A 16,842-nucleotide genomic window follows, 5' to 3' on the forward strand; every position below is an offset into this window, starting at 1 on the left:
CTTGCAATTTGAACTTGACACCTATCAGGCTATACACCATAAACAAAACGCATTGATTTATGGCTCGTGCACCAGAGTTCTGTCTCTGTCACATTATGTAATTACACAGACAGGCAGGTGTGATAGTTGTACCCATGACATGTTATGATGTCTGTTGCTTGCAAAATGTTATACTCAAAAAAATGAGCATGTATTTACAAAACCCAACATCTCTATTACATTTGTCAGCAACTTCAACCTCTCATGGTCCCGTGAAGATCCAGGGTAGAATAAGTCTTCAGCAACCCATTCTTGTCATAAAAGGTGACTATGCTTGTCGTAAAATGCGACTAACGGGATCGGGTGGTCAGGCTCGTTAACTTGGTTGACACGTGTCATCAGTTCCCAATTGCGCAGATCGATGCTCATGCTGTTGATCACTGGATTGTCTGGTCCAGACTCGATTATTTACAGACCGCCGCCATATAGCTGGAATATTGCTGAGTAAGGCGTAAAACTAAACTCACTCACTCACTCAACCTGTCATAGTCTATTGTTGTCCTGACATGAGATTGTCTCTCTGTTACAGGAGCCAGTCTGGCTGGACTAGTCACTAAAGGTAAGGTGACCACATGTAATTCTGTTTCATAATTTTCATTTGTTTAACCAATAGATTTATTTACCTAGAATTCCAAATGTGTTCATTATTGCCTTAAAATTGTATATGTGTGGATTTTTGCCTTAGAATTGGTGTGGATATCTGATGTAGAGACCCTGTAAAGATCCGGGTTAGAATTGTGGATATGTGTTGAGTATTGACCTAGATTTGTACATGTGTAGAGTATTGACCTAGAATTGTACATGTGTGAAGTATTGACCTAGAATTTTACTTGTTTGGAGTACTGACCTAGAATTGTACGTGTGTGGAGTATTGACCTAGAATTGTACTTGTAGAGTATTGACCTAGAATTGTGAGTAGTACTGACCTAGAATTGTACGTGTGTAGAGTATTGACCTAGAATTGTACGTGTGTGGAGTATTGACCTAGAATTTTACTTGTGTGGAGTATTGACCTAGAATTGTACGTGTGTGGAGTATTGACCTAGAATTGTACTTGTAGAGTACTGACCTAGAATTGTACGTGTAGAGTATTGACCTAGAATTGTACATGTGTGGAGTATTGACCTAGAATTGTACATGTGTGGAGTATTGACCTAGAATTGTACATGTGTGGAACATTGACCTAGAATTGTACATGTGTTGAGTATTGACCTAGAATTGTACGTGTGTAGAGTATTGACCAAGAATTGTACTTGTTTGGAGTATTGACCTAGAATTGTACATGTGTGGAGTATTGACCTAGAATTGTACGTGTAGAGTATTGACCTAGAATTGTACGTGTGTGGAGTATTGACCTAGAATTGTACTTGTAGAGTACTGACCTAGAATTGTACCTAGAATTGTACGTGTAGAGTATTGACCTAGAATTGTAGCGTGTGTGGAGTATTGACCTAGAATTGTACGTATGTGGAGTATTGACCTAGAATTGTACATGTGTGGAGTATTGACCTAGAATTGTATGTTTGTGGAGTATTGACCTAGAATTGTACATGTGTAGAGTATTGACCTAGAATTGTACATGTGTGGAGTATTGACCTAGAATTGTACATGTGTGGAACATTGACCTAGAATTGTACATGTGTTGAGTATTGACCAAGAATTGTACTTGTTTGGAGTATTGACCTAGAATTGTACATGTGTGGAGTATTGACCTAGAATTGTACGTGTAGAGTATTGACCTAGAATTGTACTTGTGTGGAGTATTGACCTAGAATTGTACATGTGTTGAGTTCGCTATATCGCTTGAACGGTGCAACCGGATAACGTTCATCACCAGTAGCCCAAGCTTTGGGACTTACGTTTTGAACACCATCTTTGCTGTCGCCCTGATAAGTTTTGGACTGTCTTTCCTGAAATTCAAGAAATTCAGTTCCATCCCGGTCAGTCTTCAAGGAGACGCCACCCCACTTCATGTCATAGTGTGGCTTCACACTACGGATTCCGAAGAAGGTTGTATTGATCCCCCAAAGTGAATTTAATACATCTTCGGGATATCTCGCTTAAAGTTGTCCGGTTTGCCAAAGTTTGTCAACATCTTCATCAGGCAGGGCTTCTGAACGTTTAGGTACTTTCCTTTTCCCTCACTCGTGAGAACCTTCTGTATTGTTTTCACAACATCAGTCAGCTTAGAAACTGCAGAATCACTATACAGCCATTCACCGTAGTTCCTTCATTTCAGGTGTCTGTCAAAGCTTGAAATCATCGACTTCAAACAGTGCTCGTGGTTTGTGCCGTCAGTTTTAGTTACACCGATGACGAAACAGCATAGGATGTTACAAAGTTCATGTTTGGCGATTGGTTTCAGTAGGACGTAAATCCCCCTTGCTCTCCATGAACGATCCTAGACACTTCATGTCACATTTTGGTTTTTTTACTGTATTCACGTTTCTGTTGTCAGCGAATTAAGTATCAATGTTTGTATAGTCAGAAGTGTATGGCTCTTCGAAAACGTCATCGTTCATCAAATCTCTTAGCACTTCAGAGGGTAGATGAACCTGGCGACATTGGTTTACTTCGAGTCTCGGCTATTTTCATGCATCGAAATCGAGGTACTTGCCTAATTTCTCCTGAAACCAGTTTCATGTTGTAGAGTCTGTAAGTCCCTTAAGGCTGAATTATTGATTCCACTCTTCCCCGGTCCTTCCCATCTATAGAAACAAAGTCAGTTACATTGAGACTGTAATTCATGATGACAAGTCAAGCAGACGATGGCGGATGGAAACAAAAGGGGAGATAACTTTGTCACGACTACTTTATATATGAAAGTAAATAATTTAAAATATTCAATTGAAAAATAATACTAATCCCCAGTACACAGAAATTGGATTGTAATTATCCACAAACCTAACGTTTTGTTTGGTTTACAGTTTTGGAGAAAAACTGCTTGAGTAGTTATAATGTGAATTTAAGATATCGAGGTGGCAACAAAAAGGTCACTTGCACTCGATCAGCTGATTGTAAAAGTAGTTCGGCATTATGACGTCACTAACATTGAATAACCTTGTTTGATTTCACAACATTTGTTGAATAACTTTCACCTGGTTACACAACACCTGTTCCAAATAACCAAAATTATCTCATAAACAATCAGAACACATGTGTAATAAATCTCTGTTGCTCATTCTGGATATAATGTCAATAGATTTCTGTTACCCATTCTGGATATAATGTCAATAGATTTCTGTTACCCATTCTGGATATAATGTCAATAGATTTCTGTTTCTCATTCTGGATATAATGTCAATAGATTTCTGTTACCCATTCTGGATATAATGTCAATAAATCTCTGTTTCTCATTCTGGATATAATGTCAATAGATTTCTGTTACCCATTCTGGATATAATGTCAATAGATTTCTGTTTCTCATTCTGGATATAATGTCAATAGATTTCTGTTTCGCATTCTGGATATAATGTCAGTAGATCTCTGTTTCTCATTCTGGATATAATGTCAATAAATCTCTGTTTCTCATTCTGGATATAATGTCAATAGATTTCTGTTTCTCATTCTGGATATAATGTCAATAAATCTCTGTTTCTCATTCTGGATATAATGTCAATAGATCTCTGTTGCTCATTCTGGATATAATGTCAATAAATCTCTGTTACCCATTCTGGATATAATGTCAATAAATCTCTGTTACCCATTCTGGATATAATGTCAATAAATCTCTGTTTCTCATTCTGGATATAATGTCAATAGATTTCTGTTACCCATTCTGGATATAATGTCAATAGATTTCTGTTTCTCATTCTGGATATAATGTCAATAGATTTCTGTTACCCATTCTGGATATAATGTCAATAAATCTCTGTTACCCATTCTGGATATAATGTCAATAGATTTCTGTTTCGCATTCTGGATATAATGTCAGTAGATCTCTGTTTCTCATTCTGGATATAATGTCAATAAATCTCTGTTTCTCATTCTGGATATAATGTCAATAGATTTCTGTTTCTCATTCTGGATATAATGTCAATAAATCTCTGTTTCTCATTCTGGATATAATGTCAATAGATTTCTGTTACCCATTCTGGATATAATGTCAATAGATTTCTGTTTCTCATTCTGGATATAATGTCAATAGATTTCTGTTTCGCATTCTGGATATAATGTCAGTAGATCTCTGTTTCGCATTCTGGATATAATGTCAGTAGATCTCTGTTTCTCATTCTGGATATAATGTCAGTAGATCTCTGTTTCTCATTCTGGATATAATGTCAATAGATTTCTGCTTCTCATTCTGGATATAATGTCAATAGATTTCTGTTACCCATTCTGGATATAATGTCAATAGATTTCTGTTTCTCATTCTGGATATAATGTCAATAGATTTCTGTTTCTCATTCTGGATATAATGTCAATAGATTTCTGTTACCCATTCTGGATATAATGTCAATAGATTTCTGTTACCCATTCTGGATATAATGTCAATAGATTTCTGTTTCTCATTCTGGATATAATGTCAATAGATTTCTGTTACCCATTCTGGATATAATGTCAGTAGATCTCTGTTTCTCATTCTGGATATAATGTCAGTAGATCTCTGTTTCTCATTCTGGATATAATGTCAATAGATGTCAGTAGATCTCTGTTTCTCATTCTGGATATAATGTCAATAGATCTCTGTTTCTCATTCTGGATATAATGTCAATAAATCTCTGTTACTCATTCTGGATATAATGTCAATAAATCTCTGTTTCTCATTCTGGATATAATGTCAATAGATTTCTTCTCATTCTGGATATAATGTCAGTAGATCTCTGTTTCTCATTCTGGATATAATGTCAATAGATTTCTGTTTCTCATTCTGGATATAATGTCAATAAATCTCTGTTTCTCATTCTGGATATAATGTCAATAGATTTCTGTTTCTCATTCTTGATATAATGTCAATAAATCTCTTTTTCTCATTCTGGATATAATGTCAATAGATTTCTGTTTCTCATTCTGGATATAATGTCAGTAGATCTCTGTTTCTCATTCTGGATATAATGTCAATAAATCTCTGTTACTCATTCTGGATATAATGTCAATAAATCTCTTGTTACCCATTCTGGATATAATGTCAATAGATCTCTGTTACCCATTCTGGATATAATGTCAATAGATCTCTGTTACCCATTCTGGATATAATGTCAATAAATCTCTGTTACTCATTCTGGATATAATATCAATAGATCTCTGTTACCCATTCTGGATATAATGTCAATAAATCTCTGTTACTCATTCTGGATATAATGTCAATAGATCTCTGTTACCCATTCTGGATATAATGTCAGTAAATCTCTGTTACCCATTCTGGATATAATGTCAATAAATCTCTGTTACCCATTCTGGATATAATGTCAATAAATCTCTGTTACCCATTCTGGATATAATGTCAATAAATCAGTAGATCTCTGTTTCTCATTCTGGATATAATGTCAATAAATCTCTGTTACTCATTCTGGATATAATGTCAATAAATCTCTGTTACCCATTCTGGATATAATGTCAATAAATCTCTGTTACCCATTCTGGATATAATGTCAATAAATCTCTGTTTCCCATTCTGGATATAATGTCAATAAATCAGTAGATCTCTGTTTCATATTCTGGATATAATGTCAATAAATCTCTGTTACTCATTCTGGATATAATGTCAATAAATCTCTGTTACCCATTCTGGATATAATGTCAATAAATCTCTGTTACCCATTCTGGATATAATGTCAATAAATCTCTGTTTCTCATTCTGGATATAATGTCAATAGATTTCTGTTACCCATTCTGGATATAATGTCAATAGATTTCTGTTTCTCATTCTGGATATAATGTCAATAGATTTCTGTTTCGCATTCTGGATATAATGTCAGTAGATCTCTGTTTCTCATTCTGGATATAATGTCAATAAATCTCTGTTTCTCATTCTGGATATAATGTCAATAGATTTCTGTTTCTCATTCTGGATATAATGTCAATAAATCTCTGTTTCTCATTCTGGATATAATGTCAATAGATTTCTGTTACCCATTCGGATATAATGTCAATAGATTTCTGTTTCTCATTCTGGATATAATGTCAATAGATTTCTGTTTCGCATTCTGGATATAATGTCAGTAGATCTCTGTTTCGCATTCTGGATATAATGTCAGTAGATCTCTGTTTCTCATTCTGGATATAATGTCAGTAGATCTCTGTTTCTCATTCTGGATATAATGTCAATAGATTTCTGCTTCTCATTCTGGATATAATGTCAATAGATTTCTGTTACCCATTCTGGATATAATGTCAATAGATTTCTGTTTCTCATTCTGGATATAATGTCAATAGATTTCTGTTTCTCATTCTGGATATAATGTCAATAGATTTCTGTTACCCATTCTGGATATAATGTCAATAGATTTCTGTTACCCATTCTGGATATAATGTCAATAGATTTCTGTTTCTCATTCTGGATATAATGTCAATAGATTTCTGTTACCCATTCTGGATATAATGTCAGTAGATCTCTGTTTCTCATTCTGGATATAATGTCAGTAGATCTCTGTTTCTCATTCTGGATATAATGTCAATAGATGTCAGTAGATCTCTGTTTCTCATTCTGGATATAATGTCAATAGATCTCTGTTTCTCATTCTGGATATAATGTCAATAAATCTCTGTTACTCATTCTGGATATAATGTCAATAAATCTCTGTTTCTCATTCTGGATATAATGTCAATAGATTTCTTCTCATTCTGGATATAATGTCAGTAGATCTGTTTCTCATTCTGGATATAATGTCAATAGATTTCTGTTTCTCATTCTGGATATAATGTCAATAAATCTCTGTTTCTCATTCTGGATATAATGTCAATAGATTTCTGTTTCTCATTCTGGATATAATGTCAATAAATCTCTTTTTCTCATTCTGGATATAATGTCAATAGATTTCTGTTTCTCATTCTGGATATAATGTCAGTAGATCTCTGTTTCTCATTCTGGATATAATGTCAATAAATCTCTGTTACTCATTCTGGATATAATGTCAATAAATCTCTGTTACCCATTCTGGATATAATGTCAATAGATCTCTGTTACCCATTCTGGATATAATGTCAATAGATCTCTGTTACCCATTCTGGATATAATGTCAATAAATCTCTGTTACTCATTCTGGATATAATATCAATAGATCTCTGTTACCCATTCTGGATATAATGTCAATAAATCTCTGTTACTCATTCTGGATATAATGTCAATAGATCTCTGTTACCCATTCTGGATATAATGTCAGTAAATCTCTGTTACCCATTCTGGATATAATGTCAATAAATCTCTGTTACCCATTCTGGATATAATGTCAATAAATCTCTGTTACCCATTCTGGATATAATGTCAATAAATCAGTAGATCTCTGTTTCTCATTCTGGATATAATGTCAATAAATCTCTGTTACTCATTCTGGATATAATGTCAATAAATCTCTGTTACCCATTCTGGATATAATGTCAATAAATCTCTGTTACCCATTCTGGATATAATGTCAATAAATCTCTGTTTCCCATTCTGGATATAATGTCAATAAATCAGTAGATCTCTGTTTCATATTCTGGATATAATGTCAATAAATCTCTGTTACTCATTCTGGATATAATGTCAATAAATCTCTGTTACCCATTCTGGATATGATGTCAATAAATCTCTGTTACCCATTCTGGATATAATGTCAATAAATCTCTGTTACCCACTCTGGATATAATGTCAATAAATCAGTAGATCTCTGTTTCTCATTCTGGATATAATGTCAGTAAATCTCTGTTACTCATTCTGGATATAATGTCAATAAATCTCTGTTACCCATTCTGGATATAATGTCAATAAATCTCTGTTTCTCATTCTGGATATAATGTCAATAAATCTCTGTTACTCATTCTGGATATAATGTCAATAGATCTCTGTTACCCATTCTGGATATAATGTCAATAGATCTCTGTTACCCATTCTGGATATAATGTCAATAGATCTCTGTTACCCATTCTGGATATAATGTCAATAGATCTGTTACCCATTCTGGATATAATGTCAATAAATCTCTGTTACTCATTCTGGATATAATGTCAATAGATCTCTGTTACCCATTCTGGATATAATGTCAATAAATCTCTGTTACCCATTCTGGATATAATGTCAATAAATCTCTGTTACCCATTCTGGATATAATGTCAATAAATCTCTGTTTCTCATTCTGGATATAATGTCAATAAATCAGTAGATCTCTGTTTCTCATTCTGGATATAATGTCAATAAATCTCTGTTACTCATTCTGGATATAATGTCAATAAATCTCTGTTACCCATTCTGGATATAATGTCAATAAATCTCTGTTACCCATTCTGGATATAATGTCAATAGATCTCTGTTACCCATTCTGGATATAATGTCAATAAATCTCTGTTACCCATTCTGGATATAATGTCAATAAATCAGTAGATCTCTGTTTCTCATTCTGGATATAATGTCAATAAATCTCTGTTACTCATTCTGGATATAATGTCAATAAATCTCTGTTACCCATTCTGGATATAATGTCAATAAATCTCTGTTACCCATTCTGGATATAATGTCAATAAATCTCTGTTACCCTCTCTGGATATAATGTCAATAAATCAGTAGATCTCTGTTTCTCATTCTGGATATAATGTCAATAAATCTCTGTTACTCATTCTGGATATAATGTCAATAAATCTCTGTTACCCATTCTGGATATAATGTCAATAAATCTCTGTTACCCATTCTGGATATAATGTCAATAAATCTCTGGTTCTCATTCTGGATATAATGTCAATAAATCTCTGTTACTCATTCTGGATATAATGTCGATAAATCTCTGTTACCCATTCTGGATATAATGTCAATAAATCTCTGTTACCCATTCTGGATATAATGTCAATAAATCAGTAGATCTCTGTTTCTCATTCTGGATATAATGTCAATAAATCAGTAGATCTCTGTTACTCATTCTGGATATAATGTCAATAAATCTCTGTTACCCATTCTGGATATAATGTCAATAAATCTCTGTTACCCATTCTGGATATAATGTCAATAAATCTCTGTTTCTCATTCTGGATATAATGTCAATAAATCAGTAGATCTCTGTTTCTCATTCTGGATATAATGTCAATAAATGAGTAGATCTCTGTTTCTCATTCTGGATATAATGTCAATAAATTTCGGTTATTGTTGATGAGTCATTCTCAGATTTGTGCATATTTCTGTTATATGTTTGTACCCAACAAACTTAAGTCAAAATCAATCTTTCTTTTATGGTAAGCAATTTATCTTAGTTTATTCTTACATAACAAAATTGGGAAAAATATTTTTATATTAATTTTAACCCCAAACCCCCAATTTTACTCAGTTTTCATGTGCCAAAACTCTGGAGGCCGATTTACAATTTTTTATATTTTTGTGTGTCTTTGTCATGTTTTTCAAAAGACATTTTGTAACATATCTTAATTGATGACGTTACAGCTACGTGCTTGGTGTGGTTTGGCCTTTTTTTCTATGGAAAAACATTTTGTAAAAAATGTCAAACTGTGTCACAAGATTTGTGCACTACCTTCATGGCGTAGATATAGCGTAATATAAGTGCCATTATTATTGTTATTATTATTATTATTAGGAATATGGCTGTCAAGCACTGACACAAAAAACTTCATTTTAATGAATTTTATCGCGGAAAAGTTGAGTACAAAATGATTTCTTAGATTTTTGCATGTCCTAACTGTTACAATAGCTACCTCTGACATCTGTTAATTTTGTGAAGCCCAAGCAACGCCAAGTGCCTTAGACAGGAGAGGAAATCATTTGAAACCATGTGCTCAGTATCTTTCCTGGGAGATAATGATGGATACTGGGTGATACTGAAGAATACCGGTTGGTAGAGTTGAAAACTGGGTGATACAGATGAATACTGGGTGATACAGATTAATACTGGGTGATACAGATGAATACTGGGTGATACTGAAGAATACCGGCTGGTAGAGATGAAAACTGGGTGATACAGATGAAAACTGGGTGATACAGATGAATACTGGGTGATACTGAAGAATACCAGTTGATAGAGATGAAAACTGGGTGATACAGATGAATACTGGGTGATACTGAAGAATACCGGCTGGTAGAGATGAAAACTGGGTGATACAGACGAAAACTGGGTGATACAGATGAATACTGGGTGATACTGAAGAATACCGGTTGATAGAGATGAAAACTGGGTGATACAGATGAATACTGGGTGATACTGATGAATACCGGTTGATAGCGATGAAAACTGGGTGATACAGATGAAAACTGGGTGATACTGAAGAATAGTGGTTGATACAGGTGAATACTGGGTGATTGAGATGAATACTGGGTGATTGAGATGAATACTGGGTGATGCAGATGGATACTAGGTGGTACAGATGAATACTAGGTGATGCAGATGAATACTAGGTGATACTGATGAATAGTTGGTGATACAGATAAATATTAGGTGATACTGATGAATAGTGGGTGATACTGAAGAATATCGGTTGATAGAGATGAAAACTGGGTGATACAGATGAATACTGGGTGATACAGATGAATACTGGGTGATACTGAAGAATACCAGTTGTTAGAGATGAAAACTGGGTGATACAGATGAATACTGGGTGATTGAGATGAATACTGGGTGATACAGATGAATACTGGGTGATACAGATGAATACTGGGTGATACAGATGAATACTGGGTGATACAGATGAATACTGGGTGATACAGATGAAAACTGGGTGATACAGATGAATACTGGGTGATACAGATGAAAACTGGGTGATACAGATGAATACTGGGTGATACAGATGAATACTGGGTGATACTGAAGAATACCAGTTGATAGAGATGAAAACTGGGTGATACAGATGAATACTGGGTGATACAGATGAAAACTGGGTGATACAGATGAATACTGGGTGATACAGATGAATACTGGGTGATACTGAAGAATACCAGTTGATAGAGATGAAAACTGGGTGATACAGATGAATACTGGGTGATACAGATGAATACTGGGTGATACTGAAGAATACCGGCTGGTAGAGGTAAAAACTGGGTGATACAGATGAAAACTGGGTGATACAGATGAAAACTGGGTGATACTGATGAAGACTGGGTGATACTGAAGAATACCGGCTGGTAGAGATGAAAACTGGGTGATACAGATGAAAACTGGGTGATACAGATGAATACTGGGTGATACTGAAGAATACCAGTTGATAGAGATGAAAACTGGGTGATACAGATGAATACTGGGTGATACTGAAGAATACCGGCTGGTAGAGATGAAAACTGGGTGATAAAGACGAAAACTGGGTGATACAGATGAATACTGGGTGATACTGAAGAATACCGGTTGATAGAGATGAAAACTGGGTGATACAGATGAATACTGGGTGATACTGAAGAATAGTGGTTGATACAGATGAATACTGGGTGATTGAGATGAATACTGGGTGATGCAGATGGATACTAGGTGGTACAGATGAATACTAGGTGATGCAGATGAATACTAGGTGATACTGATGAATAGTTGGTGATACAGATAAATATTAGGTGATACTGATGAATAGTGGGTGATACTGAAGAATACCGGTTGATAGAGATGAAAAGTGGGTGATACAGATGAATACTGGGTGATACAGATGAATACTGGGTGATACTGAAGAATACCAGTTGTTAGAGATGAAAACTGGGTGATACAGATGAATACTGGGTGATACTGAAGAATACCAGTTGATAGAGATGAAAACTGGGTGATACAAATGAATACTGGCTGATACAGATGAATACTGGGTGATACTGCAGAATACCAGTTGTTAGAGATGAAAACTGGGTGATACAGATGAATACTGGGTGATACTGAAGAATACCAGTTGTTAGAGATGAAAACTGGGTGATACAGATGAATACTGGGTGATACTGAAGAATACTGGGTGATACTGAAGAATACCGGCTGGTAGAGATGAAAACTGGGTGATACAGATGAATACTGGGTGATACTGAAGAATACCAGTTGATAGAGATGAAAACTGGGTGATACAGATGAATACTGGGTGATACAGATGAATACTGGGTGATACTGCAGAATACCGGCTGGTAGAGATGAAAACTGGGTGATACTGCAGAATACCAGTTGATAGAGATGAAAACTGGGTGATACAGATGAATACTGGGTGATACAGATGAATACTGGGTGATACTGAAGAATACCGGCTGGTAGAGATGAAAACTGGGTGATACAGATGAATACTGGGTGATACAGATGAATACTGGGTGATACTGAAGAATACCGGCTGGTAGAGATGAAAACTGGGTGATACAGATGAAAACTGGGTGATACAGATGAATACTGGGTGATACTGAAGAATACCGGTTGATAGAGATGAAAACTGGGTGATACAGATGAATACTGGGTGATACAGATGAATACTGGGTGATACTGAAGAATACCGGTTGATAGAGATGAAAACTGGGTGATACAGACGAAAACTGGGTGATACAGATGAATACTGGGTGATACTGAAGAATACCGGTTGATAGAGATGAAAACTGGGTGATACAGATGAATACTGGGTGATACTGAAGAATACCGGTTGATAGAGATGAAAACTGGGTGATACTGAAGAATACTGGGTGATACTGAAGAATACCGGCTGGTAGAGATGAAAACTGGGTGATACAGATGAAAACTGGGTGATACTGAAGAATACCGGTTGATAGAGATGAAAACTGGGTGATACAGACGAAAACTGGGTGATACAGATGAATACTGGGTGATACTGAAGAATACCGGTTGATAGAGATGAAAACTGGGTGATACAGATGAATACTGGGTGATACTGAAGAATACCGGTTGATAGAGATGAAAACTGGGTGATACAGATGAATACTGGGTGATACTGAAGAATAGTGGTTGATACAGGTGAATACTGGGTGATTGAGATGAATACTGGGTGATGCAGATGGATACTAGGTGGTACAGATGAATATTAGGTGATGCAGATGAATACTAGGTGATACTGATGAATAGTTGGTGATACAGATAAATATTAGGTGATACAGATGAATACTGGGTGATACTGAAGAATAGTGGGTGATACAGATGAATACTGGGTGATACTGATGAATAGAGGGTGACACAGATGAATACTATGTGATACTGATGAATACTGGGTGATATAGATGAATAGTGGAATATATAGATGAATACTGGGTGATACAGATGAATACTGGGTGATACTGATATGATGTCATCATGATGTTTGCTCTGTGTGTGCTCTTTAAAGGGAGGTAAATCGAGCTGTCATGTTGTGTATTGATTTCACGGGATGTTGGGAAAAGGGAGGTTACTCCAACTGGCCTGCTGTGTGGTATTGATTGTGCTCTGCTGGGGGTCCAGAGGGAGGTCATGTGACTTTCTTTATAATGACTTGTATTGATTTTTGTGTGGAATCGTCTGCTGTCTCCTTTATCTCAACAAACAGTCATCATGTATAGTGGAGGGACCTTGGTGGGGTGGTCTGTGAAGGTTGAATCTTACTGAATCTGTCCTACAGTGGTGGGGGTGGTCTGTCCTACAGTGGTCGGGGTGGTCTGTCCTACAGTGGTGGGGGTGGTCTGTGAAAAATGAATCTTACTGAATCTGTCCTACATTGGTGGGGGTGGCCTGTGAAGATTGAATCTTACTGAATCTGTCCTACAATGGTGGGGATGGTCTGTGAAGGTTGAATCTCACTGAATCTGTCCTACAGTGGTGGGGTTGGTCTGTGAAGATTGAATCTTACTGAATCTGTCCTACAGTGGTGGGGATGGTCTGTGAAGGTTGAATCTCACTGAATCTGTCCTACAGTGGTGGGGGTGGTCTGTGAAGATTGAATCTTACTGAATCTGTCCTACAGTGGTGGGGGTGGCCTGTCCTACAGTGGTGGGGGTGGTCTGTGAAGATTGAATCTTACTGAATCTGTCCTGCAGTGGTGGGGGTGGTCTGTGAAGATTGAATCTTACTGAATCTGTCCTACAGTGGTGGGAGTGGCCTGTCCTACAGTGGTGGGGGTGGTCTGTGAAGATTGAATCTTACTGAATCTGTCCTGCAGTGGTGGGGGTGGCCCTGTCCCACAGTGGTGGGTTGGTCTGTGAAGATTGAATCTTACTGAAAGATTGAATCTTACAGAGATTGAATCTTACTGAATCTGTCCTACAGTGGAGGGGGTGGTCTGTCCTACAGTGGAAGGGGTGGTCTGAAGATTGAATCTTCCTACAGTGGAAGGGGTGGTCTGTGAAGATTGAATCTTACTGAATCTGTCCTGCAGTGGTGGGGGTGGTCTGTGAAGATTGAATCTTACAGAATCTCTCCTACAGTGGAGGGGGTGGTCTGTCCTACAGTGGAAGGGGTGGTCTGTCCTACAGTGGAAGGGGTGGTCTGTACTACAGTGGTGGGATGATCTGTCCTACAGTGGGGTATGGGGGGATCTGTCAGTGTTGAAATGTACAGTTACAGACCCACACAGTGTTGTACAGTTACAGACCCACACAGTGTTGTACAGTTACAAACCTACACAATGTTGTACAGTTACAAACCTACACAATGTTGTACAGTTACAGACCCACACAGTGTTGTACAGTTAGACCTACACAATGTTGTACAGTTACAAACCTACAGTGTTGTACAGTTACAAACCTACACAATGTTGTACAGTTAGACCCACACAGTGTTGTACAGTTACAGACCCACACAGTGTTGTACAGTTACAAACCTACACAATGTTGTACAGTTACAAACCTACACAATGTTGTACAGTTACAGACCCACACAGTGTTGTACAGTTAGACCTACACAATGTTGTACAGTTACAAACCTACAGTGTTGTACAGTTACAAACCTACACAATGTTGTACAGTTAGACCCACACAGTGTTGTACAGTTACAGACCCACACAGTGTTGTACAGTTACTGACCCACACAGTGCTGTACAGTTACAGACCCACATGATGATGTACAGTTACAAACCTACAGTGTTGTACAGTTACAAACCTACACAATGTTGTACAGTTACAGACCCACACAGTGTTGTACAGTTACAGACCCACACAGTGTTGTACAGTTACAAACCTACACAATGTTGTACAGTTACAAACCTACACAATGTTGTACAGTTACAAACCTACACAATGTTGTACAGTTACAGACCCACACAGTGTTGTACAGTTACAGACCTACACAATGTTGTACAGTTACAGACCCACACAGTGTTGTACAGTTACAGACCTACACAGTGTTGTACAGTTACAGACTCACACAGTGTTGTACAGTTACAGACCCACACAGTGTTGTACAGTTACAGACCCACACAGTGTTGTACAGTTACAAACCTACAGTGTTGTACAGTTACAGACCCACACATTGTTGTACAGTTACAGACCCACAGTGTTGTACAGTTACAAACCTACACAATGTTGTACAGTTACAAACCTACACAGTGTTGTACAGTTACAGACCCACACAGTGTTGTACAGTTACAGACCCACACAGTGCTGTACAGTTACAGACCCACATGATGATGTACAGTTACAAACCTACAGTGTTGTACAGTTACAAACCTACACAATGTTGTACAGTTACAGACCCAGTGTTGTACAGTTACAGACCCACACAGTGTTGTACAGTTACAGACCCACACAGTGTTGTACAGTTACAAACCTACACAATGTTGTACAGTTACAAACCCACACAGTGTTGTACAGTTACAAACCTACACAATGTTGTACAGTTACAAACCTACACAATGTTGTACAGTTACAAACCTACACAATGTTGTACAGTTACAGACCCACACAGTGTTGTACAGTTACAGACCTACACAATGTTGTACAGTTACAAACCTACACAATGTTGTACAGTTACAGACCCACACAGTGTTGTACAGTTACAGACCCACACAGTGTTGTACAGTTACAGACCCACACAGTGTTGTACAGTTACAGACCTACACAGTGTTGTACAGTTACAGACTCACACAGTGATGTACAGTTACAGACCCACACAGTGTTGTACAGTTACAGACCCACACAGTGTTGTACAGTTACAAACCTACAGTGTTGTACAGTTACAGACCCACAGTGTTGTACAGTTACAAACCTACACAATGTTGTACAGTTACAAACCTACACAGTGTTGTACAGTTACAGACCCACACAGTGTTGTACAGTTACAGACCCACACAGTGTTGTACAGTTACAGACCCACACTATGTTGTAGAGTTACAAACCTACACAATGTTGTACAGTTGGAAACCCCACACAATGTTGTACAGTTGCAGATTCACACACCATGTTGTACAGTTACAGACCCACAGTGTTGTACAGTTACAGCCCCACACGATATTGTACACTTGCAGACCGACCCAATGTTTTGTTGCAGACCTACACAATGGTGTACAGTTACAGATTCACACAATGTTATGCAGTATAAGACAGACCTACACGATGGTGTACAGTTACAGATTCACACAATGTGATGTAGTATAAGACAGATCTACATGATGGTGTACAGTTACAGATTCACACAATGTGATGTAGTATAAGACAGACCTACACGATGGTGTACAGTTACAGATTCACACAATGTTATGCAGTATAAGACAGATCTACACGATGGTGTACAGTTACAGATTCACACAATGTTATGCAGT

At 37.0% G+C, this 16,842-nt stretch overlaps 1 protein-coding gene across 1 annotated transcript in view; it reads left to right on the plus strand.

The window, feature by feature from the left end:
* Positions 1–16,842, plus strand: part of LOC124290110 (adenomatous polyposis coli protein-like) — a 96,401-nt gene that overhangs the window by 8,995 nt on the left and 70,564 nt on the right. The window contains 1 exon segment of the mRNA XM_046726805.1: positions 569–598. The gene's annotated coding sequence lies outside the window, so the exon portion shown is untranslated.

The sequence above is a fragment of the Haliotis rubra genome, unplaced genomic scaffold (assembly GCF_003918875.1).
Source record: "Haliotis rubra isolate DU_JTF1 unplaced genomic scaffold, ASM391887v1 Scf457, whole genome shotgun sequence".
In the NCBI taxonomy this organism is placed as follows: Eukaryota; Metazoa; Mollusca; class Gastropoda; order Lepetellida; family Haliotidae; genus Haliotis; species Haliotis rubra.